The sequence below is a fragment of the Lissotriton vulgaris genome, chromosome 7 (assembly GCF_964263255.1).
Source record: "Lissotriton vulgaris chromosome 7, aLisVul1.2, whole genome shotgun sequence".
NCBI classification, from domain to species: domain Eukaryota; kingdom Metazoa; phylum Chordata; class Amphibia; order Caudata; family Salamandridae; genus Lissotriton; species Lissotriton vulgaris.
In genome coordinates, this window is record NC_141695.1 from 1,613,913,783 (window position 1) to 1,613,940,035 (window position 26,253).

A 26,253-nucleotide genomic window follows, 5' to 3' on the forward strand; every position below is an offset into this window, starting at 1 on the left:
CATTGTTTTTTGCCCAAAGTGCCACTCTAGACAGAGGCCTGCCTTGTGCAAATCAGTACTGACCCTGTGAGTAATTGGAAAAATCCACCCTGATCTGCCAGGTGAGACTCTCTTCAGAATGGAACACAATCTACAACAGACAGACCTCAGTCCTGTCCAGCCTCATCAGTCACTTATTGCTTGGTTCCTGTGGCACAGCGAGCCAGGGATCCATGTCTTAGCATAGTACAGTTGCCCACTTAGGGCATTACATAAAACACACACAAAAAGATGGGGGAAATGCTTGCAAATAGCCAAATCCTCTGGTTAATAACCTGGCAGTTCAACTATTCAAATTACAAAATATGTAAATAAAAACAGAGACTATGGTCTTCAAAAACAAAGCAGTAAGAAAGCACTGATGCCCGTGGTGCTGCATGAAAGAGTTGCTACCTTGCAGGTTTCTCGGACAAAAGCTCTAACTCTAAAGACATAATCCAAATAAAAAACAAAACAACACTGCAAGCACTTTTACATAAGGCATCCACAGAAATGCTCAACCTTCCAGTGTACTTAAGATTTCACATTAAAAAAATCAATCCATGGTGGTGGAAACAGCAGAAGGGCACTGCTGTCTATGGTGCTGAAGAAGACCCCAGCAGAAGATGTTTACTGTTGTCTATGTTACTTAAAAAACTCCAGCAGCAGAAGGGAACAGCTGTATATGCTAGTGAAATGGTTGAAGTACACTGCTGTCTGTGGTACTCATAAAAGAAATGATCTGCTTCCTGTGGTGCTGAAGAACCAAGCAGCAAAAGGGCACTGCTGTCAATGCTGCTGAGGAAGCCCCCAGCAGAAGAAGCTGCTGTACTCTGTGGTGCTGAAAACCACCAGCAGCAGAAATAAACTGGTGTCTATGGTGCTGAAGAAGATCCCTAGCAGTAGAAATCCTCTCCTCCCTATGGTGCTGAAGACCCCAGCAGCATATGGGCACTGCTATCTATGGTGCTGAAGAAGACACCAGGCAGCACACTCTTACTCTTGTCTGTAGGTCTAATAACCAGCAGCAACAGAGGGGCGCCACCGTCTATGCTATCGAAATGAATAGACAGAGGGGCACTGGTGTGCATGGCAGTGGAAACACAGATGGCCACCGTTGTCTATGGGAGCCGAAACAACCGAAGGGCACTTTTGTCTAGCGTGATGACAACCAAAAAGCTGAGCAGCCCACAGTAGAGGCGCCACACACAGCAGAGAGACACAGCTGTGCCCTGTGCTGAATCTTCTATAAGCAGAGGTGGGATGCTGAAAGGAATGCTAAAAGCCTCTCAGTACATTAGAACTGCTGTACATGGTACTGAAGGACCCAGAAGCCGGGGTGCACTGCTGTCTGTGGAGCAGGAGACTACAGTAGAATGACACTACTGTCTATAGCGCCGAAGACTAAAGCAGAAGGCACTGCTTAGTAGCCCTGGGCGGAGTTGGCGGAGTGGGGCTTCGCGGAGCTACGCGAAGTGGGCGAGAAACTACGCCCACCTCCGCACTCCGCGTAGCCCCACTCCGCAAAACCACTGGCCGCCAGCCCCGCCACCCGCCTCCCTCCCGCCCTCCCTAAATACTTTGAAATAAAGGAATGAAATAATTTAAAAAGCACTTACCTTGCCGCCGCTGCCCGCCGCGTCCCCGGGGCTCGCTATCTTCCGTCTTCTTCAGTAATGCGCATGCGCGGGCGACCGCGCATGCGCAGTTTCTCGTGAAAATGCGCATGCGCGGCCGCCCGCGCATGCGCATTACTGAAGAAGACGGAAGACGGAAGATAACGAGCCCCGGGGACGCGGCGGGCAGCGGCGGCAAGGTAAGTGCTTTTTAAATTATTGCATTCCTTTATTTCAAAGTATTTAGGGAGGGCGGGAGGGAGGCGGGTGGCGGCCAGCTACGCTCCGTCTGCGGAGCGTGCGTAGTGCCGCCTGGCTCCGCCAGCTCCGCAAAATGCGGAGTAGGCGGCACTACGCACACTCCGTGCACGGAGCGTAGCTGGCCGCCCACCCTTACTGCTTAGCATGGTACTGAAGAACACCAATGGGAGAAATGCTCTCGTCCCTGTGGTGCTGAAGACCCTAGCAGCAGCAGAGCATTGCTGTCTATGGCACTGAAGACCACCAGCAGCAGAAGAGCATTGCTGTCTATGGCACTGAAGACCACCAGCAGCAGAAGAGCATTGCTGTCTATGGCACTGAATACGACCAGCAGACGAGCATTGCTGTCTATGGCACTGAAGATCATGGCATCAGAAGAGCATTGCTGTCTATGGCACTGAATACGACCAGCAGCAGAGCATTGCTGTCTATGGTGCTGAAGACCCCAGCAGACGATGGGCACCGCTGTCTAGGGTGCTGAAGAAACTCCTTGACCTCTCCTGCTCCACACCCCTCGTACCCCACAGTAGAAGTGCACCGCTGTCTGTGGTACTGAAACCCACCAGCAGGAGACGGGCACCGCTGTCTATGGTGCTGAAGACGAACCCATCGGAAGGAGTGCACTGTTGTATCCAATGCTGGAGACCCCAGCAACAAAGGACTATTAGTTTCACTTATTTCTCAAATACTCACAATCGAGCTGATTTCACAGTTAAAAAAACCTCCTAAAACTCCAAGAACCCATAAATATTTATCTTGAAAACAATTCCATGTGTTTACAATCTCTTAGAGGCGCTCTCATGGTGCAGGAGACGCGCGCACAGAACGCTGCCGTGATGCTGAAGGCACGCGCACAGAACACTTCCGTGATGCCGAAGACTCTCACAGAGCGACCCTGCAGTCCAGAAAGCCGAAGCCCGCCCTGTAGAAGAGCCCTGCTGTCTACGGTGTTCAAAAGAGTCCGTGCAGGCTGGCGTAGCTCGGGACGTGTTTCTGAAAGCCGTCTCAGCAGGAGGTCGAAGCTGTTCACAATGCTGGCGCTACTAGCAGCAAAAGGCAGGGCGACTTACTCAATAAACCAACTTCGCTGATGCCTGTTATATCATGCAAGTCACGAGCTCCGTTCCTGGCAGAAGCAGTTGTGCCTTTTATCGTTCCAAGACACTACATTTTGTAGTTTCCAATTCTTAATACCATTACATGCCAGCAATTGCAAAGCAGAAAAAAGGAACTTTTCAGAAGATAATCTTGATATATATTTCCCCGCTAACTTGCAATGAACTGACTGGGGACAAATTCAGACGGGAGAAAGCTAAATTAGAGGCATTTTTGTATTTAAAAATCGTGAGTTTCCCACCTTAATCGGATATGTTGGCATGTACTTAATACTAACACCTCTTTACAGTACTAATAGGTATATTCATCAAGCCGAAATCGGCTCGCAAAGGGCCAGATTCTGAGAATCTGGCCCTTTGCGAGCGCTATTTTTGCATTTCGGATTCTTACAGCCTGATTCATGAACGGGCCGTATTGCGAGGCTCAAATAGCGATTCATAAGGAATCGCTATTTGAGACTCGCAAAACGGTATTCATGTAGGAATCGCAATACTAATTGCGATTTCCAATGATTCCTTATTTGCGATTAGCTAATTGCTAATCGCAAATAAGGAATAACTCCCCATGCATTCCTATGGGCCAAAACGCCCATAGGAATGCATGGGGAGTCATTCCTCATTTGCGATTAGCAATTAGCTAATCGCAAATGAGATTGCGAGTACAAGGGTGCCAGGGGTGTCCAAAGGACACCCTGTAGCACCCCTGCAATGGAAATTAACACAGGTGTTGCACACACACATGTCCAAAGGACATGTGTGTGTGTAACGTGCAACTCAGAAAAATGCATTTAAATGCATTTTTCTGAGTTTTCGCAATTTACCACGAGGTTTGACCTCGCGGTAAATTGCGGCCCGAAATTGCGATTTTGCAATTGTAAAATGGATGATGAATTACATTTAAGGAATCTCAAATAGAGATTCCTTAAATGTAAATCCTCGCAAATATGCGAATTAGCAAATAGCGATTTTTGCATTTGGGATGCTGAATCCCAAATGCAAAAATCGCTCTCGCAAAGGGCCAGATTCTCAGAATCTGGCCCTTTGCGAGCGCTATTTTCTTTCAAGAATCGGGCGGATAATCCCAAATGCAAAAATCGCAATTCTAGAAATCGCTAGATTGCGATTAATTGTATTTAAGGAATCTCAATTTGAGATTCCTTAAATGCAATTCATGAACAACTTTAAAATTGCGAATTCGCAATCTGGGGCCGCTATTTACCACGAAGTCTAAGTACGTGGTAAATAGCAAAAACTTAGAAAAAAGCACTTTAAGTTGTATATGACAAACACACATGTCCTTTGGACATGTGTGTGCGCAACACCAGTGTACATTACCATTTCAGGGGTGCTAGAGGGTGTCCTTTGGACACCCTGGCACCTTTGAAATGGCTTCCTTATTTGCGATTCGCTATTTGCTAATCGCAAATAAGAATGACTCCCCATTCATTCCTATGGGCCTTTAGGCCCATAGGAATGAATGGGACAGCCATTCCTTATTTGCGATTAGCAATTAGCGAATCGCAAATAAGGAAGCAGTAGAAATCGCAAAAAATATTGCGATTTCTACATGCATCCCGTTTTGCGAGTCTTTAATAGCGATTCCTTAAAAATCGCTATTAAGGACTCGCAAAACAGGACTTTGATGAATCTGGGGGTTAGAAACAGCCTAAGTGCGATAAGAAAATACCAGTTGTTGTTTTCACCTGACAGCAATCCATGAGTGTGGGAATCGAGCCAAGAGAAGTATCGCTTTTGCCAAAGACCCTGCTCTTCGGTGCGCTAAATAACATTAACGTAACACACGTGTTCAGGCCTTGAGGAATCTTGGCACTGAACAACAAGTGCTTATTGTTACCCTAATCAATGCTGCACATTTTGGGGGAGATTTACTAAGATTTTTCACAGTTTTTGTGTCACAAAAGGGGCACAAATCGGCACAAAATCTTTTTTCCCGATTTTCTTTTCAGTGCTAAACTTGTTTAGCGCTGGAAATAACGGGAAAGTAATGCAAAGTGGCGCATAACACTGCTGTGCATGTAATTGTACCAATATATATAACTGATATGTACTGTGCTGTTGATCAGTAGGCATGTATAATGGCGTTCGACTGAGTCTGGGAGGAGGGAGGGAGAATTCCTTGTTTGCTTTATTCTTATTTACAATGTAATGTATAAGATGGAAACCGCTGCTTATGAGACCTATACAGTTGTGAAAATCAATAAAAGTTATGGTTAAAAAAAAAACCACTGCTTTGTATTACTTAGCGCCAAGGGTGCGTACCATGAGTGGAGCATGGGTGTTACCAATGCATTCACCCAAGGTTTCTCACTCTAAACACAATTTACTAAATCAAGTAGACAGGGTTTAGTGTGAGAAAACTGCACCCTTTCAAAGTAGGTGCAAGGAAGGAGAAATGCTTTCATTTCTCTTTCCTTTACCGACTTTGCATGTATTCTGCACTGTACGGCACACATACAAAGTGGGAAAAGGCTTCATGTTAGTCTAGTAGAGTATTTTGTACTGGAAGGATTCCCTGCAGTACAAAATCGATGCTAGACTCACGTAGACACCCTTGCACCCTGTCGCAAAGGTGTCTCTGTGGTGCATGGCAGCTGATTTCCGCGGTAGAGAGAGGGGAGGAGGGAGCCTTATTTTAGTAAATTGGGCGCTCTCCTCCCCTCTCCTTTTCACACAGTGCAGCATTTGCGGCTGCTGCAGTGCGCTACGTGAAAACATGGTAAACCTCCCCCTTTATTGTTACCCACTTCAGCGGTACTCTTTTATTTGACCTCAATGGATGAACGTCTGATGGACCTGCTGGGATTTGAACCTATGGCCATAAGATCAAACACAGGTTTCTTGAGCAAAAACATTAGTTTAGTCAGCCACTAGACCTGCTACGGTAGAAGGGCAGTGCTGGCCACATTGCAGACAATCTCGAATCGCAGAGCTCTCAACCTAGGGTCCCATAAGGCCGGCTCCATAACGGATTTTCATGTCCAGACGGAGTATGATTGAATAGAACTCAGTTACAGTCTGTGGTTATCCTAAAAACAAGGCACAGATCAGGACCTCCTGCACTGGCGTAACAAAACTTGAAGGGTCCCCCCTGCAAGGTACATGGAGGGGCCCCTTCCTGAATGAAACAATTGCTATCTGGCCAGAGTACTGTGCTGAGGGGGCCCCAACACCATGGGGGCTGCGGGGGCCTGTGTTACACCACTGATCTCCGGGGTTGGCCTTGGGTACCCGCGTCGTGCATTTTGCTGCTTTGAAGATTTGCAACCTGCCAGGTCTCCTAATAAAAAATAATTTCTGGAAAAATGTATAGTTGTCTACAACATTACGTGTTGTCGACAGTGCTGAAGGCTCTGAAAGGGGCCATCTAGTTCAAAGAAAAAACCTTTCTCTTTAAGCAGTCTTTTATCTCAACTAAACATCAAGGATAGGTATTTCAAAAAGTTGCTTTATTTGCTGACGCCTACTTGGGTTTTGTGATGGATTGTAACATCATTCACCTAATAGCCCCTTCAGTAGTTGATCTGCACTGCTATCAATGGAGCTAAATGCTCGGTGAATGGATAGAACACTATAACCCAACCAGGGGGCATCTGAAAAGATAGACAGCAAAGACTGACTTTGCAAAACTTTGCAAATATAGTCTAAAAAAATCTCGACCATACATAAATATCTTCCTGCCAACATTTTGACCCGCTCCTAATACTGCCGAACATTTGAGGAAGCATTCGACTCTAGTTCTCCCAACCAGTTGCTGTTGTGTATGAATTCAAAGAAAATATTGAGCTGAAGCATTAGGCTTTAAGTACATGTCAACATTTTTGTAGGGAAACTTTCATATATGGTCAACAGATTTGCAGTCTATATTTTGGAATCTATATTTTTGAAAATATATTCTTTTTGTTCAACGCGTGTATTGAACTTTAGCACAGGTGACAAAAAGTGGCACAAACTGTGGCAGTGATCAATTTTCATGAGCAGACTTTTTTTGCGAGTTTAGATGATTCATCAGCAGTATAAATGGCGTAAGACAGCAAGCAAAGTGCGTGCGACAGGTACAGAAGTGCGTAAACACTTCCAATGGATCCATGCAAAGGGTTTGAATCTGGGGTGGAGGGTTGACATTGCAACATATTCCCAAAAACATAATATGTGTACTTCTGATGAATGTAAGACATATTGCGCAATTCCCTCTTGTGTGGTCACAAGAGGGCAGCGCTTTAAGTGGGATGGAAAAACAGGGGGACTCTCAAAGAGGCGTGGCCGATGGAGTTAGGGCGTGGCTGCAAACACCTAAGCTACAAATCTGTGATTAGCAGAGTGTGCTGTCCGAGGGGGATTTTGCTGCTTCTGTGATTGAATCCAGATATATAATACAGCAAGTAAGAAAACCTACAACAAGTCAGGGCTATTGGCTTTATCAATGGATCTTAGTTGCATAAGATACATAAGCAGCAGCTATGGCTTTGTTGCCTCTAATATTGACGATGCTTCCATTCTGAAATTATGAGACTGTGAAAGAACTATAACCAGGGCCGGACTGAGATTCAAAACCGGCCCTGGCAAAGTGCTCGGCCAGCACCCCACAACCCCCCAGGGGGTTGTGGGTGCCTCCGAGCTCTTTGCCAGGGCCGGTTTTCGGCCGATTTTGTTCCAGGGACGATTTTGCAACTATGCTGCAAAAACGGCCCTGTAACAAAAACGGCCCTCGGGGGCCCAAAACCAGGCCCCATCCGTGCGGCGCACCCGGGGATTGCCCTGTGCCCGCTATGGCCAGTCCGGGCTTGATTATAACGAGTCTCTTTGAAAGTTAAGATTTTCTTATTTTCACTCCGAAGGTGAGGGCAAAAATGGAGAGTCCGATAGAGACTCTTCTCAGCACCTGCTTTTTAGAACTGCCAGTGCTGAGTACCGGCAAGACCCAACCCACTTAAAGCCCTGTATAAGGGTTTCCATTGTGTACAATGTGAAGCACGATACCGGGTGACCAGGCCCTTTGTGCCCTGGTAACATGGTAAATCAGGCTTCGGGTCTTAGTTTGGTAGACAGGTACCCCGCCAAAAGGTGCTGGATATCTTATCCGCCGTATTATAAGTGCCAAAGGCTATAATACACTAGTAACATGGCAGACAGGACCTCTGCCATGTTTGTGACGAAGTATCTTATGCGTCAAACTCCAAATAAGGCCCTCCCTGTTACAAGTGCCATGTTATTTTATTGGTGTTTGCTTTGCAGATACTTTGAGGCTTAGTTACAAGCCCTTTGCGCCACCTGTTTGTCACTTTTCCCATGATAGAAATGACGCAAAAGTGCCACAAGGCGCTTGTAAATAAGCCACTCTGCTGCTACAATACTGTAGTTTTTTGTTATGACTCTAACACATAGATTCATCCTCGTCATGCTTTGCGAGTCCGTAATAGCGATTATTAAGGAATCGCTATTACAGAGTCTCAAAACGGGATTCATGCAGAAATCGCAATATTTATTGCATTTCCTACAGCTTCCTTATTTGCGATCAGCTAATTGCTAATCGCAAATAAGGAATAACTCCCCAGTCATTCCTATGGGCCTAAAGGCCCATAGGAATGAATGGGAAGACATATCAATGTGCGAATCGCTATTGGCGAATCGCATTTTGAGTTTGCGATTTCAAGGGTGCAGGGGTGTCCAAAGGACACCCTGTTGCACCCCTGAAATGATATTGGATGCTGGTGTTACGCACACACATGTCCCAAGGACATTTGTGTGTGTAACATACAACTTAGAAAAATGCACTTAAGTGCATTTTTCTAAGTTTCCGCTATTTACCACGAGGTTTGACTTCGCAGTAAATAGCGGCCCAAAATTGTGAATTCGCAATTTTCAAATGTTTCATGAATTGCATTTAAGAAATCTCAAATAGAGATTCCTTAAATGCAATTCCTCGCAAATTTGCGATTTCTATAATAGCGAATTTTGCATTTGGGATGATGAATCCCAAATGAAAAAATAGTGCTCGCAAAGGGCCAGATTCTCAGAATCTGGCCCTTTGCGAGCCGATTTTCCGTTGATGAATCTGGCCGTTACTTTGCAATTCTGCTGATTTTCCCGCAGGGTTGTGATGCTCAATTTTTTGTAAATCTAGACCAGTGAGTTCATCTCTGCTGGTACCAGGGCCTGTGTTTTTTCGCCTCATTGGTGAAAGCCACACATATGAAAAAGAATATTGAAGGATTGGAAAAAGTACAAAAAGTTCCACCCCCATCTCAGACAATTCACTCTAAGTATCTGTATTGATTTAATAACCTCCAACAGGAAAGGGGAAACGTAGCAGCACACAACTGTAAATTTAGCTGCAATTATGCTTAATTAGAGAAGGCACGCGCCGCTATCAGACGTGCCGCATGCCGGTGCAGGTGTCCGCATTGTACTTCCTTGGATGAACATTGGCTCTCCCCGAGTGCGTCTCCTTCTCTAAATCAGGTCTCGCCACGGGGCATCCCGCCGCGTGCTGCGCTCATCAGGAACTCGAAATTGTCATCAAACTACTTAAAGTGAACGTCACCCGGGGAAAACGCAGCATTTTACACCTTTATTTCAGCGGTAATGGAAATCTATGGAACATTTATCTATTTTAATGCAGTGACAAAGTGGTCAGAAACCGGGAACGTGAACGAAAGAGATGGAGGACGAGTTGCAGAAGCCTGCAGTTGCCGAATACCAAGGCTGCCTACTCTCAGTTTCATCTTTTATCTCTATTTTTCTGCCACCTTAGACTTCCTGTCTCATTGCTTCGCTCTTGAAGGTTCTTTTTCATCCTTGCCTTTTCCCCTTGTCATTGTCTTACATTCTTTCTCTTACTAGTTCTTTGCCTCAGTTCTTCCTTTCTTTTCTTGCTCAAATAGGATAAAGGTGAAAAAACCCGCAATCACTGCTTCAAAGTAAGCACTGGTTAAAACAGAATCTGATATAGAGCCTGGGCTTTAAGTGGGCAGGGTCTCACCGGTGCTGAGCACCAGCAGTTTTTTAAAGGGGGCCTCGAAACGGGTCCCTATCGGGCTCTGTTATGTGTCCTGTCACAGGCGGACCTTTTTTTTTCTGAACTGCAGTGACAGCATGCACATGGATGTGCGCTGCTCACACTGCTCACTTCTCTCCAGTGGAGAAGGTTACGTCATGACAATATGCCAGGTGAGGTGAGTGTTGTAGTGGAAGGGAAATCCTTTAAACAGAATCATTTTCTCTCTGGATTACATTTCTCTTTTTAAAACTCAGGAGCCACAACATTGTTGTGGTGTCTCAAGGGCCGGATTGGCCGTAGTGGGCACCGGGCATTCCCCTGGTGGGCCGCTAGGGTGGGGGCCGATTTTGGGCCCTTGGGGCCGTTTTTGTAACAGGGCCGTTTTTGCAGCATAGCTGCAAATTCGGCACCTGTAACAAAATCGGCTGAAAGCGGCACAGGCAAACCGCTAGGAGGGCCGGCCTAGAGCTTTGCCATGGCCAGTTTTGGTTGCCAGTCCGGCCCTAGGTGTCTCCAGTGCTTTAAGCGGAAGCTTTTTCACTATATTATATACAAGGCATAGTTGCTGCTTAATTATCTTATGCAACTAACAACCATTGACAAAGCCAATAATCCTGACTTGTTGTAGGTATGATGTTACTTGTTGTATCATATCTGGAAGCAATGACAGAAACAGCAAAATACAAGTCAGGTGGCACACTATGCTAAGCACAGATATTTAGCTTACTTGTTTTTAAGCCACGCCCTAATTATGTTGGCCACACCCCTTTGAGAGACCCCCCCAGTTTTTTCATCCCACTTAAAGCCCTGTATAGAGCCCTCCAATCTGCAGAGAAGGTAAGCAAGCTTGAAGCAGGCTGACTTGAGGTACACTGGATGAATCACTAACACTGCAAGTTGTTCCTTAGATGGAGGACAGGTACAATAGTTGGAAAGACACAGGAACATAACTTCGGTTTTACCGTACAGTTGTACCATCTTGAAAAGTCTTTCTCTCTCACCACCATCCACATCCACATCCACCCCTTTGTGTTCTCTCTCTTTGCCAAATTTTTAAATAAATCTTCTGCAAACTAGAAATCACCTGTTCAGGGGATAGTAAGGAGCCAGAGGCAGGGTAAAAAGCGACTGGGTCTAGGGGTACAATAAGTTGAATAAGTGGAATGTATGTCGTTATTACGCATGCTTTTACAACGCATGCCTTTACCACGAAGGTTTTACAACGCAAGTCGTTACAACGACTTGAGTTGGGGGGCGCTGGATAGTGAATAGTTTAATTTACTATTCCAACCCAGGGCCGTTTCTACCATTAGGCAGGACTAGGCGGCTGCCTAGGGCGGCAAAAGGGGGAGGGCGGCAAAAACTCGAGTTTGGGAATCCCCAGTACATTCAGCAAGTGGGTTTAATCTACAGTTCAAGAAAAAAACACGCAATCTTGTCAAAATAACTTTGTTATTTAACCGAGATACCCTGGCAACAGAATACAGTCACATATTAAACATGACCCCGTCACCAGGGCCGTTTCTACCATTAGGCGGGACTAGGCGGCTGCCTAGGGCGGCAAAAGGGGGAGGGCGGCAAAAACTCGAGTTTGGGAATCCCCAGTACATTCAGCAAGTGGGTTTAATCTACAGTTCAAGAAAAAAACACGCAATCTTGTCAAAATAACTTTGTTATTTAACCGAGATACCCTGGCAACAGAATACCGTCACATATTAAACATGACCCCGTCACCTATGTGTTCCTGCAGGCATTAACGTTTCCCTCCTTCAGCACGTGCTTATTGCTCTCATACCGGCAGATTGCACAACTGTTTTACTTGAAATCATGATATGCTGAAACTGGCCATTCAAGTACGAAACTAACTGGCTTTAGTTAATCGATGCAGTTCTCTTGTTTTGTCTGCATCCTGAGCACTTTGACTGCCTGTTTTATGTACATAGGATACAGTGATATCAGTTGAATATTTCTAGAAAAAACATAGCCAGCTATTCATTATACAGATATATGCACAAGGTTAAATATAGATGAAAATTCCATGTTCTTTCGGCCTGCAGGTGTTGGTAAATTTGTTGATACAGTCAGCGTGGGTTTGAGTATAAACGGAGAGTCAGGGCTGCATGTTGAAATGAGAAGGACTAGATCGACAGCATCAAATCACCAACTACTCTATAATATATGTGCACTGCTTAAATACACGTTTATCTTTAGATGCAATCCAATAAAGCAAGCTCTCAATTTAATTCATGATGGCGGTGTTAAAAGTGCAGCAATATAGTTCTAAAAAAGTAAAGGTCTTAAAAACTGCTGTGAGGGACAAACAGCATACATTTATTTTTATAATTGTTTAGTTCATAAGCAAGGGTGCCTTTTGAACATGCAGAACTTGCTATTTGTGAGTTTATGTCATTTGCTGAGTAATATACAGAAGTTCTTGGGAGCTGGAGATGGGCTGGAAATAGTAGTAACTTTAAAACAAATTATTTCAAGTCTCCTTCCACCTGTCCTTTCCCTGTCACCTTCCTTGTATCAGGCCTCCGTGGTACTAACTCTGAGCTTTAATAGCTAGCCGAGTCAGGGGTACCTTCAGGCACCCCTGACTCGAGTAGTAGCCACCAATCCTGAGGCACAGAGGACCTCCCAGTGGACTTGACAGTAACAGGAATTGCAAGCTCCTTTCAAAGGAACACTCATACTGCCGCCCCAAGAATCTTGTTTACTTTCTGTAGGTTCCAGCCATTGTACTTACCTTAGCTCCTCTGTAGCCAATAGGAAGCTGCTGAGGGGTGAAGAGTTGTACAAGAGATCAGCAATGTGATGCTATTTGGGTCACAGCGAGTGTGATGTTCTCCTGGTCTTTTGTTGAATCTAGATAAGGTAGACGTGGCATTTTCTGTTGAAAATGCTTCCATAAGTCACATTCTAAAAAATATATAATATCAATCTAAAAATGAAAACGAAAATAAACAACAGCAAGTACATTAAATGCACACGCCTGTGAAAGCATTTCAGACTTGGGCATAATTCTGAGTACAAATTTGCTTTTACAAGTTATTGCATTTGATAAATTTGTAAGTGTATGATAAAAGTGAACACAAATCGTTTAAATACCAAACTGGGTCAATGATTCCCTTTCAACTAGTGAAATAGAAAAAACATGCCTTTGAAACCTTTCCCTTATAATCTCATTAAGGTAGACTGAAAGGTGTGAGTGGGAGTGACAATCTGTATTCCGAATCGTTGTACCTTTGTGGACGCCCAGGCCTCGAGGTGCAAGTACTAAAAAGAACGTGTTTTCTGCACGGTCTTCATAAAGACAATTTCCTCGGGTAACAATTTTTCACTCTCCACAGGTACTAATAATGCCTTTAAAAATATAGACATCCAACAAAGCAATTCTTCTTCCAGCAGAAACGTTACCCAGTTTTCAAGAATATATTTATTTAATCATAGCCAAGACATCATTAAAGAAAAAGTTTATGAATGAAATGTTTGAATTATTCTCATCCGCTGGAAACAAATCTGGGTTTGAAACCAATTGATCAAATAGCCCAAAATGCCCATACAGATTGAGGCCGGACGTATTCAAAACATACATAGTCATGTTCTAATAGGAGCAGTCCAGTCTGAACTAATAGGTCAGATCCCACCTATATGAGAACACAAGTAACCCCACACTGGTGTCGGCCTTAAAAGGCCTCCTTCCTCAGTGAGAAGTAGCTTAAGTCATACTGCAACCTGAGCATGAGTTCTAGGTCTGGGAATACCCATCATACTTGAACATCTCACAGGGAAAAACAAAAAAGGCACGGGTGGGATCTTTCTATTAAATTCAGCCACTGGTAACTAAATGGTGCATCATCCAAATTCATCCTTTTTTTCACCCACTAAGCCACTCCAGCCATTTGCAATTCCGTCTTGGGTGAGAGGGGTCAGAAAATTAATGAGGATAGGCAATGCAGTCTGGTTGAGAGTCAAAGCACAAGCTGAGCCATCCAACAGCCGGTCCAGTTTTCAGTGTTCATTTTGTTGTGAATTTTAGTGGTATTTAAAGTGTGATGGGTTTTTCTTCTAGCCTGGATGACAGGGGGAGAGAGTGATGGTAGTAAAAGGGGGGGGGGCATTTCTCAATTCTCGCCTAGGGCGGCAAAAGACCTAAAACGGCCCTGTTCCAACCCCAGTCCCCGTGGATAGTAGGGAAGGTTTTGGATAGTAAATTAAACCATTCCCTATCCTACAGCGCCCCCCAGCGCAAGTCGTTGTAACGACTTGCGTTGTAAAAGTTGCGTGGTAAAGGTATTGCGTGGTAAAAGTTGCGTTGTAAACGCTGTTCCCCCAATAAGTGCATCTTTGTTCCACAGAGTAAACTCTGTGAGAAGCCTTGGGTGACTCATTACTTGCTGGCAGAAACGATTGGAAATGATTGTGGGGACTCCTTTTCCAAATTCCCTTGGGTTGAGGTCTACAACCACACGATACATGGACATCCAGTAAGGTCACTTTTATCCTCTACTTTTTCCCCTGTATCTGTGTGTAAGTAAAATACAGAGGCCCAGATTTACCATTTTGTCATAAAACGAAATGCAGAACCCAAATTCGCTTTGCTGCATTGCTCAAAACTCTGGTAAAGCCACATCTACTATGATTGGTGCGATGTTGATATCATCCTCTGCACTGGCACAGCCATGACTCGTGGTGCAGAACTGAGTATGCAACCTCTAGCATAGTATTTGGACTTGAACTAAACCCTTCAGTTAAAAGTCTATGGGCCAATTAAAATGGCGTTCGCACGAGTGTACGACCGCCATCGCAGTGGGATTGGGATGGACCGACAAGTAATCGGCGGTCCCACCTGCCAAATTATGATGCAAATGCCATGAAGGTGGTAAGAATCATGGCGTTTTCCATTGCGGCTTGTGCAGGGGCTGGAAAGAGCTGCAGCACAAGCTGTGATGGAAAAAGGGATGTTTTTAAACATCCATGCACTCTGTGCCATGTAGCATGTGGTGCTGGCACACAGGGTATGGATGTTTGGGGGAGCATGACAGGTGCTAGCAGAGGCCCATAGGAGAGGGGGGACTTGCTAATAGCCCCCAAAGCCCCTTTCGGACAGGCTTTCCATGGCGGTCAGACTGCCATGGAAAGGCTGTTGGAAAGAGACATTGTATTCCTTCCGAGGGTGCCTGCACAGGCACCGCCCTTATTGTAGGAAATATGATCCAACTGATGGCAAGATGGGCTCCCTGGGCCCGTCGGAAGCATTGGTCAGTCCTGCCAACCGATATGGTCCGACTCATAGCGTCATAATGAGGCAATTGAACCGTTCTGCTGGATATCAGTTGGACCGCCACCAATGGCCTGTCGGTGGCAGTCCAACCACCGTCCGAATGAGGTCTAATGCCTAGACAAACAGAAGTTTCCCAAGGATCGGGTATATGATACATACAGCAGCTCACATGCAATGCATCATTTTCTTAAGGAAATCATAAAATGTCCCCTAGTTTGCGCCTGCTTCAAGAAGGCATTATTTTTTACACAAAGAACAGTGCTTGTGCCTATCAGCCACAGTCACGCTCTCCTGATGCAAAGTAATGCAGAACAGCACCTTTGCACTGGATAGTAATTAGCATGCTACACTTTGTGCTGCTTGGCATTGCTTGGCCTTGGAGCAAAAGCCTTGGTGAATCTAGGTTGGAGGATCTGCATGTTTGGCTATCATACCTTCAAGTATGTTTGCATGACAGAGTGTGTGTGTCTCCCCTTTGTAATTCCACCCCTCTGTCTGTACCTCACTTGTAGCAGTGGTAAATATTTATTCTCAGTCTCATGAAAAGTCTCCTTATTCAGTGAACCCTTCTCTCACATACTGTTCCCTGGAGGACCTCCAGCACAACTGTCTATTTTTCAGGGTCACACATCCAAAAATTCCCTTAGTCTAGTCAGCCTCAGCATAAACCAGTTCTGCTGTGTGCTATTCATTGCTTAGTTTCAGCCAGTGGTTGCAGGTGGGGCCCACTGGCACTTATTTTTGGAGACCAACGCTTATCTTTCCTCAACAAAGGTTGATCAAGAACAAGAGCGAGAAAACACAAGAAAAGAGGAGGAAGAGACAGATTGGACACCATAACAAAGGGAGAAAGCAGGAATCAAAAAAGTACCTGCAAGAGCACAACAAAGAGGCAGGGAGTGTTTTGTGGTCAATTAAAGAATCATGAGGGGGAATCACAGCTATTCGGCCTTGGTGTTTGTCACCCTGACCTTCTATAGCAACGGCAGCAGGCTTCAGAACAAAACCTTGGACCCCGTCACTTATTCTTTTAGAAATGAGGTACTAGTCCCAGCTCAAGGAAAACCACATTTGCAGCATGTTCCACATTGCTTTCTGAAATGATTTGTATAAAGAAAGCTCCACTGCTTATTGGACTTGACACAGTAGATTGGGAAGATTGTTAACTTGACTTACTCTGCAGGATGACACTTTGGACCTTGATCACATTACCCATTCACGGCTGGATACACTTTGCCTTGAAGACCGCTTGCCTGCCTCCCTGTCCAACAGCTGCACGGGACAAGCAAACATACCCTCCTAGCATAAGGAGCCTATCAAGAGTCCAGGATTGCTTTTCTGTTCCAGTTTTGAGACTGTATACACTCAAGGGATATGGTGCAGGACCAATTCCAAGAGCTCAAGGGAGCTTCGATCAGGCTGGATTGGCAATTTTACCACTTTGACATTTTGCCAGTGGGCTTTAGGCCAGGGGTCTGCTTTCAGAGCAGAATGGGTTGCCATGACCCAACCATCTCTTCATGGCTGCATTCTATTTACAGCTCACTGCAGAGTGGGGCTAGTTTGAACATTTTTGACAGGGCTCATATTGCTTCCCAGTCCAGCCCTGACATTGATGATGACACAACAAGTGTGCAAGTGAGCAGCCACTATCACTAACTCCCTGCATCATCATAAAGAAACTTGTTCTGTCATCCAAAATAGAATCCCCTATCTATTTCTGCTATGGTTGAGTGGTATACAACATACAAAAGGTGATTGGAGGAATGCATGCAATAAGTCTAACCACTGGAAATCACTCAGGTAGGAGTCAACGCCATAGTTAATTTGCTCACCCACCATGCCACCTAAAATTAGATGCAGCCACATGCAAATCAGTCTTGGTCAGGATCCCATAGGAACAGTCCAGCCTGAACAGCTAAGCCTGGTCCTCTCTGAAATTGAACACATGCAATCCAAGTACTGTTTTGATCTGACTGAGCCTCTGTAGTCAGTTGTATCTTGGTTCCAGTAGCACAGTAAACAAGAGCCCCTGGTCTGGGCACATTCCAAGCCACTTAGGGGGCAAAATCAAACACACAGATGCTGATAGGAGGAATGCTTGCCATGAAATGACCCACTGGCAAATGCTTGGGAAGCATTCCAACCCATTGTTCTTGTGCTGTCTATGCCACCTCAAATTAGACCTAGCTATATGCAATCTTGGCCCTGCTCCAAAAGGAGTAGTACAGCCTGAACTGCCAAGCCAAGGTCCTCTCTGAAACAGAACAGAGAGAGAAAACGATGGCAGTAATGTTTTCAAAAAGTCTAACCACTGGCAATCGCTCAGGTAGCATTCTAAACCATCATTCTTTTGCCCCCCATTCCACCTAGATTTGATGCAGCCCTATACAAATTAGTCTTGATTCTGCTACAAAAGTACCATTTCGGTCTGAGCCGCAAAGCCAAGTTTCTGAACCAAAACATAAGCAACCCAAGACTGATGTTAGCCTCATTGGGCCTATTCCGTCATGTAGCTTGGTTCCAGTGGCACAGTGAGCAAGGAGCCCTCACCTGGGCATAATCCAGGCCACTTAAGGCCTTAAATCAACCACACAAAGGATGATGGTTGGAATGCCTACAATAAATCTAACCAGTGGGAATCACTCCGGTAGCATTCCAACCCATCATTCTTTTGCCCATGATACCATCTCACGTTAGACACAGCCATATGCAAATACATCTTGGTCATGATTCAATAGGAACAGTCCAGCCCAAACTGAGAAGCCAGGTTTTCTATGAATAAAAACAAAAGCAACCCAAGACGGTTTTGGCTAGATTGGGGCTCTTCAGTGAAAAGTAGTTTTGTTTCACTAGCACAGTGAGCAAGGGACCCATGTCTGATCATATCCCTGGATGCGTAAAGCGTTACATCAAATGCATAAAATGTAATTGGAAGAATGCTTATAGAAAATAAACCACAGGCAATCACTTGGGTAACATTCCAACCCATTGTTATTTTGCCCATGCCAGCTCAGATTAGACAAACCCATATGCAAATCTGTCTTGATCCTGCTCCAAAAGGACAGTCCGACCCGAACTAAGAAGCTGGGTAGTATTGGACCAGGAAGACAAGCAACTCAAGATGGGGTTTGGCTTGATTGGCCTCTTCAGTTGGGTGTAGCTTTGCTCCAGTGGCACAGTGTGCAAAGGATCCATGTCTGGGCATACCCTGGACCACTTAGGGCATTACATTAAACACACGTAGGATGATGGGAGGAATGCTTGCAATAAGTCTAACCACTGGCAATAACTCGGACTAGCATTCCAAACCAATATTTTTCTGCACACTATGCCACCTCAAATTTGATGCAGCCATATGCAAATCAATCTTGGTCCTGCTCCAGTGGTAACAGTTCAGCCGAAACCGCCAAGACAGGTCCTCCCTGTCCAAGGGAACGAGAATCCAAAGTACGGTTTTGCCCTGTTTGGGCCTAAAGTTGGTTATAGCTTGGATCCAGAGGTACAGCGATCACAGAACCCCGTCAGGACACACCCATGGTTTCTTAGTTAATTACATCAAACACACAAAATGTTATGGCAGGAGTATTTGCAATAAGTCTAACCACTGGCAATCACTTGGGGTAGCATTCCAACCCATTGTTCATTAGGCCACCATGCCACTTCAGATTATACTCAGCCATTAGCAAATCTGTTTTAGCCCTGCTCCAGTAGCAACATTCCAGCCCAAACTGACAAGTCAGGTCCTCTATGAACCATAGCACAAGAGTGGTTCCGGCCTAATTAGGCCTCTTCAGTTAGGTGTAGCCTTGTTATGGTGGCACAGTGAGCTAGGGACCCTTGTCCAGGATACCTCTAGCCATGTAGGACGTTATATCCGACACATAAAAGTTGATCGGGGGAATGCTTGCAATAATTCTAACCACTGGCAATCACTTGATATAGAATTCCAACCCATTGTACTTTTGCCCACCATTCCCACCTCAAATTTGATGCAACCATAAGCAAATCAGTCTCGATCCTGCTCCAAAAAGAACAGTCAAGGCTGAACTGTCAAGCCAGATCCTCTCTAAACTGGAACACAAGCAACCCAGGACTGGGTTCAGTCTGGTTTGGCCTTTTTTGTCAGGTGTAGCTTGATTTTGTGTGATTCTTGTTGGATTGGGCAAGTACTACACTGGCGACTGAATTATCCCTGCTCTTTCAAATGGCTCTGGCATGGAGTTGTTCTTCAGTTGTATAATATCCTTGGCCCTATCTCATCTCTCTTCAGTAGCTCTGCGTTGGAGCTGTATAGGAGATATTCTACACCCATGACTCTAACACTGTTCTCTTTAGTGACTCTGTTTCGGAGCTGTCCTCAAGTTGTTCTACAGCCCTGATTCTAACTCTGCTTGCGCCAAAGCTCTAGAAGCTGTACTTGACATGTACTACAACCCTTGTTCTAGCGCAGCTCGCTTAAGTGGCTCTGTTTTGGTGGTGTACTGCAGGTGTACTACATCCATGATTCTAGTGATAAACTCCTCCATTGCTCTGCTTTGGAGCTGTACTGAACATGTTCTACACTCCTTATTCTAGCCCTGCTCAGTTCTGTAGCTCTTCTTTCAAGCTGTACTCAGGGTCGGACTGGCCTATAGGGAAATCAGGCAGTGTCTGATGGGTTGTTCTGACAGGTCAGCATGTGGGTCTTTTTTTAGCCATTGTGGCATGGTTTTATGGCCAGGTGGGCCGGTTTTTACCCGTTTTTTTTGCCAGTGGTTACTTTCCCTCATATTGCCACCTTTTTAGCTATCTGCTTCGCTAATGGGGGCCAGTTGTGTTTTGGTGCCTGGGCCTTTTTTTGTCCCAGTCGTACAATGACTGTACTGGAAATGTAGTGCACCCACGATTCTAGTTATTAACTCATCAGTGGCTTGGCTTTGTAGTTGGTTTGGAGATGTTCCACACCCTATTCTATCACTGCTCTCTTTAGTGGCTATTCTTTCGAGCTGTACTTGTACTATACCCCTGAATCTAGCACTGCTGTCTTCAGTGACTCTGCTCTAGAGCTGTGTTGAGTCGTTCTACACCCCTGAATCCTGCACTGATGTCTTCATAAGCCCTGCTCAAGTAGTGTAGTTGACATGCACAAAAGCCCTTGTGCTAGCACTGCTCTCTTAAGTGATTCTGGTTTGGGGATGTTAGTGTGCTAGAGCTGTACTACTCCTAAGAGTATAGTGATGAACTCAGGTGTTCTGCTTTAGAGCTGTACAGGAGAGGTTCTACACCCCTGATTCTAGCACTGCCTTCTTCAGTGGCTCTGCCTTTGAGCAGTAATGGAGTTGCACTATACCCTGTATCAACCTTGCTCTCTTCCAGTGGCGACTGCTAACAAAACAAAGTGGTGGGGCAATTCGTGGAGGTGGAGGGGGGATAATATATTTTAAAAAATGATTTACCTGCCGCAGTCCAGCTTCTTCCAGGATCACACGCACTGCACAGGCCCCCATACTCCTCAACCAGTCCAGAGGCTGTTCTCATGCTATTACCCAGCATGAGAGAAGCGCTGGAATTGGCCTGAGCAGGATTAGCTAATGCTTGCTCAGGCACTGGGAGTCTGTGTCTTTTCTCCACCCGGCTGTGCAACACAGCTGGGTTGGAGAAATGTAAGTGCGCCCAAACCAGCATGCACACTTACAGTGAACAACTCTCCTCCTCCCGGCTGCCATCTTAGACAATGGCCCTGCCCCACCCTACACTCCGGCCACTCAGCCAGTGAAAAATAAAATGATAATAAATAATTTTGGGACATATTAGAAAGGGCATCTGCGCCGCTTTAGCGGCACTTTTTGCCGATTTTTTTATCGCCCAATTACCAAGCTGTCGCTAGCAGCAGTTAGTAACAGCTTCCAGGTGATATCAACCGGTTTGGGGCCCGCTTTGCATGTCAGCGATATTTATCGCTAATGACATGCAAAGTCGGTGTATCCAAACTGGTAGCGACTGAAAGCAGTCGCTAACACAGCTATCGTCTATAAGCAATACCCGCAACGCGATAAAAAAAAGCCCGCTAACCGCGAGTAGCACCAGGAATTTACACCTGGTAAAAACCTGACTTAGCCATAAAAGTCAATAGGAGGTGGATGCTATGGCTAAGTCTCCACCTGCCTATTAGCAAGATTTTCCTTAGCGATAGGATTTTTATCGCTGGAAATCTTACGTTGAGGATGGGATTCGCCGCTATCGCTGTATTTTTTTATCGCAGTGGAGATAAATGTTGGTAATGCCGCTTTATCTCTGAGATAAAATCCAGCGATAGGGGGCGGTAAAAAAAATCACGCTAAGCGCGGTTTGCGATAATTATTGCAAGTTATTGCTAATATGCCCCTCTATTTTTTATCTCCTGGCTCTGAGCAGTGGGGTGACACTCCTCCGTCATAACGGAGGAGCTGCCCTTGCTTCTATTTAGTATCTCTGCTCTAGAGCTGTACTGGAGTTGTTCTGCACCCATACTCCTAGCACTGTTCTTTTCAGTGTCTGTTCTTTGGAGCAGGACTTGACGTGTGTTAAATGTGCCCTATCACTGCCCTTGTTTCAGTAATTTATCACAGTTCCGCACAGGCCCTCCTCCGGCGCAGTAAGGCCGCTGCGTCTGATCGGCTTTGATTCCAGCATCCTTCCACGAAGTCTTGGTTTTACACTATCATTTATCTCAATTTTCTCCATCCTGCATCATCCCTAATTTCCGCTCTGTGCCCCTTGGGTGAATTTTATCTCTTGTAGTTGCTGTGATCAGGAGACAGCCGCGTCCTTCCAGTGCCCCGGAGGTGAGAGGATTATCGCTTCCGCGGTAGGGATCAGAGGCGGTCACGGGCCGGCGCAAAGGTGGCGTGACGAGACCATTAGACGCGGAGTCGTTGCGGGACGCAAAGGGGGCACCATGTTTCACCTTCAGAGGTCCCCGCAGGGTGCGGTCCTATCAGACAGGGGGCTTCAAACGCGGGCGGCTTCCATGCCTTCGGGTGCTCAGGAAGCAGTACAATCTCAGGCTGGTGGGAGGAGGCAGCTGGGAGGAGTGAGCCAGTAGGCACTGCGAGCAAAAGTTAATTAAAACTGATCCTTTACTTCACAGCCATCCAGCATACATGCCAACATTTCGAAACAGAAAAGAGGGAGATAGTGAAAATAAATTGTGGGAATTTATTTTCCTCATTGACTAACATTGAAACATGGGTAATTTTAGGCGGGAGGCACCTAAAATGATGTTATTTTAGGTTTAAAAGTCTTGAGTCTTTGCTTGAAACAGGGCTGTTGGCATGCATGCATTCAGTGTTGGGCCAACCGACCGGATTTGTACCATATTATCAGGATAATCACATGTGATAGAATTACATACATTGAAGTGGCTATTTTCTCTTCCTGTGCAAATTCCGATTCTGTCACAAAACCTGTTTATCCCAAATATGGACTTTGTGTTGCAGACCTGCCAATCTGAACAAAAATCTCACTGTGTGAGGAGGGGGCGGAGCCTTAGATGGGCGGGGCTTCATGGTGAGTTGTACCCAAAAAGCACATTTGCCTCCACCATGCCCCAATTCCCCTCCTTACAAAAATAAAAACAAAAGCTTGCTGAAGCTGGTGCCGATGTCCTGGGGTGTTTTCACTCTCCTTAAGGGACCTCCACAGTGTAAAGCCTCAGGAAGCAGGCAGGAAATCCTCCATTTACAGTAGTTTTCACCTTGTTTTTCCTGCTACTGTGTGATATTGGCTCCTCATCGGGTGACTGTGTGATGAGAGCCGATATCAATGATGAACCAGCCAAGATGGCAGACAGGTGAGGAGCTCTGGCTGGGAGCTCCCAGCTAGGGATTGCCTTTTTGGCCTGAGCCCCTTGATTTCTGCCTCCTCCCTGGACCCTCTTGTAACACCTGAGGTCTTGTTTGTCTGCGGTCCTCATCGCTCCGGTCTCCCTCTTGTCGGCTCGAGATTTTTGGAGAAGGACGGGATCGATGCTTTCTTCTGAGGAGACTGAACGGCCATGGCCGATGCTCGGTGGAGCTGCTCAGACAGCTATAGGGGAGATTGGCTCCGGTTTCTCACTGTGGCCATCACCTACCCAGCCTGACATCGGGCACAGATCTCCTTGCCTCTCTGCTGAGTCTCCGTCTTCCCCTGCCTTCCTGTTGAGGCGCCAATGAGTGTTTCCTTCTTCCTGGATGACGGGTGGCTAGTGGAGGGGAATATCCCCCCCCCCCCACCCCGGCCGTTGCCTGCCTATCTGGACTGGAGACGCGGTTGCAGGACATCCCGCTGCATGGGTTTGAGAAGCAACAAGAGCGCAGCAGGGAGATCTGCACGATGCTGCTGCCCTGCACTGCTGAGCTTGCTTTCCTTTTTTTTGGAGTTGCTCGCCCTCCTGACTCTGCAGCTACCATCCTCTTACTGGGACTGCTTCCTGGGTGACCACGCTGACTCCACTGCTCACCTTCTTGGACCGCGCTGCTGCCTACCTTCTCCGGCACTATTGCCTGGGCACCCGATCAAACTTTGCAGCTTGCTGAACTATGATTCTGCTGTCCCAGCAGCCCTGAGCGTTTGCTCGCTTAAGGGACTCGATTGTGTTCGGCTATCCCCATTCCCTCTCCCTCCTTGCTCCAGTGACGCCCCCCCACATCAACCCTGCTCTGTTGAGCCAGCGCCCTTGTTATTTTGCGGATTGGATTTTTTGCATTGTCCTGCCATTTTGTGACTTTGCATACGGTGCCCTTGACCCGGGCCATCCATCTTGGAGGATTCGTCAGTTTCACATGCTGGTGGACTACGCCCTTTGTCACCTGACGATACCTTTTACTCTGACTTGACCCTCCCCTTGGTCTCCCTCTTCCCTCTTTTCTTTTACAGTCATCGTCCATCTTGTTATGACTATTGATACCCCATTTGACTTTTCTTTTTGTCTTCTGGTTCCCTTGGAGCACTCCCATCCTTGCCGGTTCTACCTGGTCCGATCCTCTTTCCCCCCATTTTTCAGTTTCCCCCGCTACGTTCCATACCCCTTTAAACATGTCTACATTTTATGCTATGTTATTGTAACTGATGTTATTATGCACCACTGTTTTATTCTATGCCCAGACTAGGCTCCTGTAACTGAGTAAATTCTGTAACACGCTGATCCTCATGTAAAGCGCTCTGATACCTCCGGGTCTAGCCAGTGCTATATAAAACTTGGCAAATATAATAAATGAAAATCGTGGTCACACAGTGGCACGTGTGATTTGTCAGGTCTGGTGTTGGGTGTGAGTAGCCACCTGCCTGTGTTTATTGTGCAATTTGCACTAGGTTACAACAGGCACAAAATGATGGTACGCGGCACACATTCCAAGTTTGGGCATCTCATAGAGGGGAAATCATACAGTATTACTTTGTAACTCTCATTCCTCTGTAAATCAATCAGACGGGTGTGGTAATTGTGCACCCAGTAGATAATGCACTCAAAGATATTGATATTTACTCAGTGTGCCAATACCACCAAGAATCACGTAGGAAGGGAGTGAACCCTTAATTGAAAGTCATTTATGTAGTTGGTGGTGATTATGAAAATTGCTGCAGATGCAGCCCTGTTGAACCTACTTTTGAACAGTGGCGGCTTCTACTCTAAGGCGGAGGAGAGTCACCCCAGTGCTCTTAGCCGCCACGCTGCGGCGCACATTCACCCGCAGTGCGTGTGAATTTTATGCATGCGCGAATCTGATGCCCACGCACATGCCCACCATGACGTCAGACGGCTGGGGGCCGTACGGCGCACTGAGGTGGTTAAAGCAGTGAAAGAGGGAAAAATAAAATGACATTAACTGACCTTTATTATCATTTTATTTTTGGTTGCTGTGGGGCTGGGTTAGGGCGGGGCAGGGTGGGGCTAGTGGCTCGAGGAGGAGGAGTGGACAATGCACACTAAGGGGGTCATTAGGATCGCGGACGGACTTGAGTCCGTCCGCGACCCCTGAGTAGGAGGGAACGTCCGCATGAGCTGCGGCGTTCCCTCTGTGCAGATTAGGATGTGACTGCCAGGGTGGCGGTCACATCCTCTATTTTTAACATTGCGGCGGGTGGAGCTTCAAGCTGCACCCGTAGCAATGTTAAAAATGCACGCATTGCATTTGTATGTAGAAAGTGGCAGGCACCACGCGGTGCCTGCCGCTTACTGCATACAAATGCAGGGGGGTACCATAGTTACCCCCCCATGTGCACCCCACCCCCCCTTCACCTAGGGGGCCCGCAACGGGCCCCCGCAGTGAAGTTACACATGCTTTTCCACGCGGAAAAGCCGCCGCGGAAAAGCATGTTTCCGAGCACATCCTAATCTGGCTGACGGTGTCTGAGAGACACCGTCACCATATTAGTGCTTTTCCGCTGCGGTTGTAAGCCAACCGCGGCGGAAAAGCTGCGGACGGAAACCAGGACCCACCAGCCATCCTAATGTGGCAGTGGGTCTTGGTGGGTCCGCAGAGGATTTTCCGCATCCTCCAGGCCGGTGGTGGCTTCCGCCGGCCCGGAGGATGCGGAAAATCCTCCATCCTAATTAGCCCCTTAGTGCGCATGACTGCTTGGCCGGCCATTTTGACCGGCCAAGCAGTCATGAGCACTTTGCATATTCCACACCAGGCTTTAATGGGCTACCTGGTAGGGCATATGCACAGGCTCCCTATCCTGAACAGAGCGCCGATCCATTGTGGTCTGCCCAATCAGAACGCTGCATTGCAGAGTTGTGATTGGCTCAGGGGAGCTTTTGTGCCTGGGTGCTTCCTGCAGCTTCATCCGGACTGGAGTCAGGAAGAGCAGGGAAGCGGAGGAGAGATGCGGCTGTCGTCATCCCACCCTTGCCCTACCACCCCCATTCCTCACTAGCCACCACTGCTTTGGACACCCTAACTTTCTTAGCCAAAGCTTTTCTGAGACCGAACA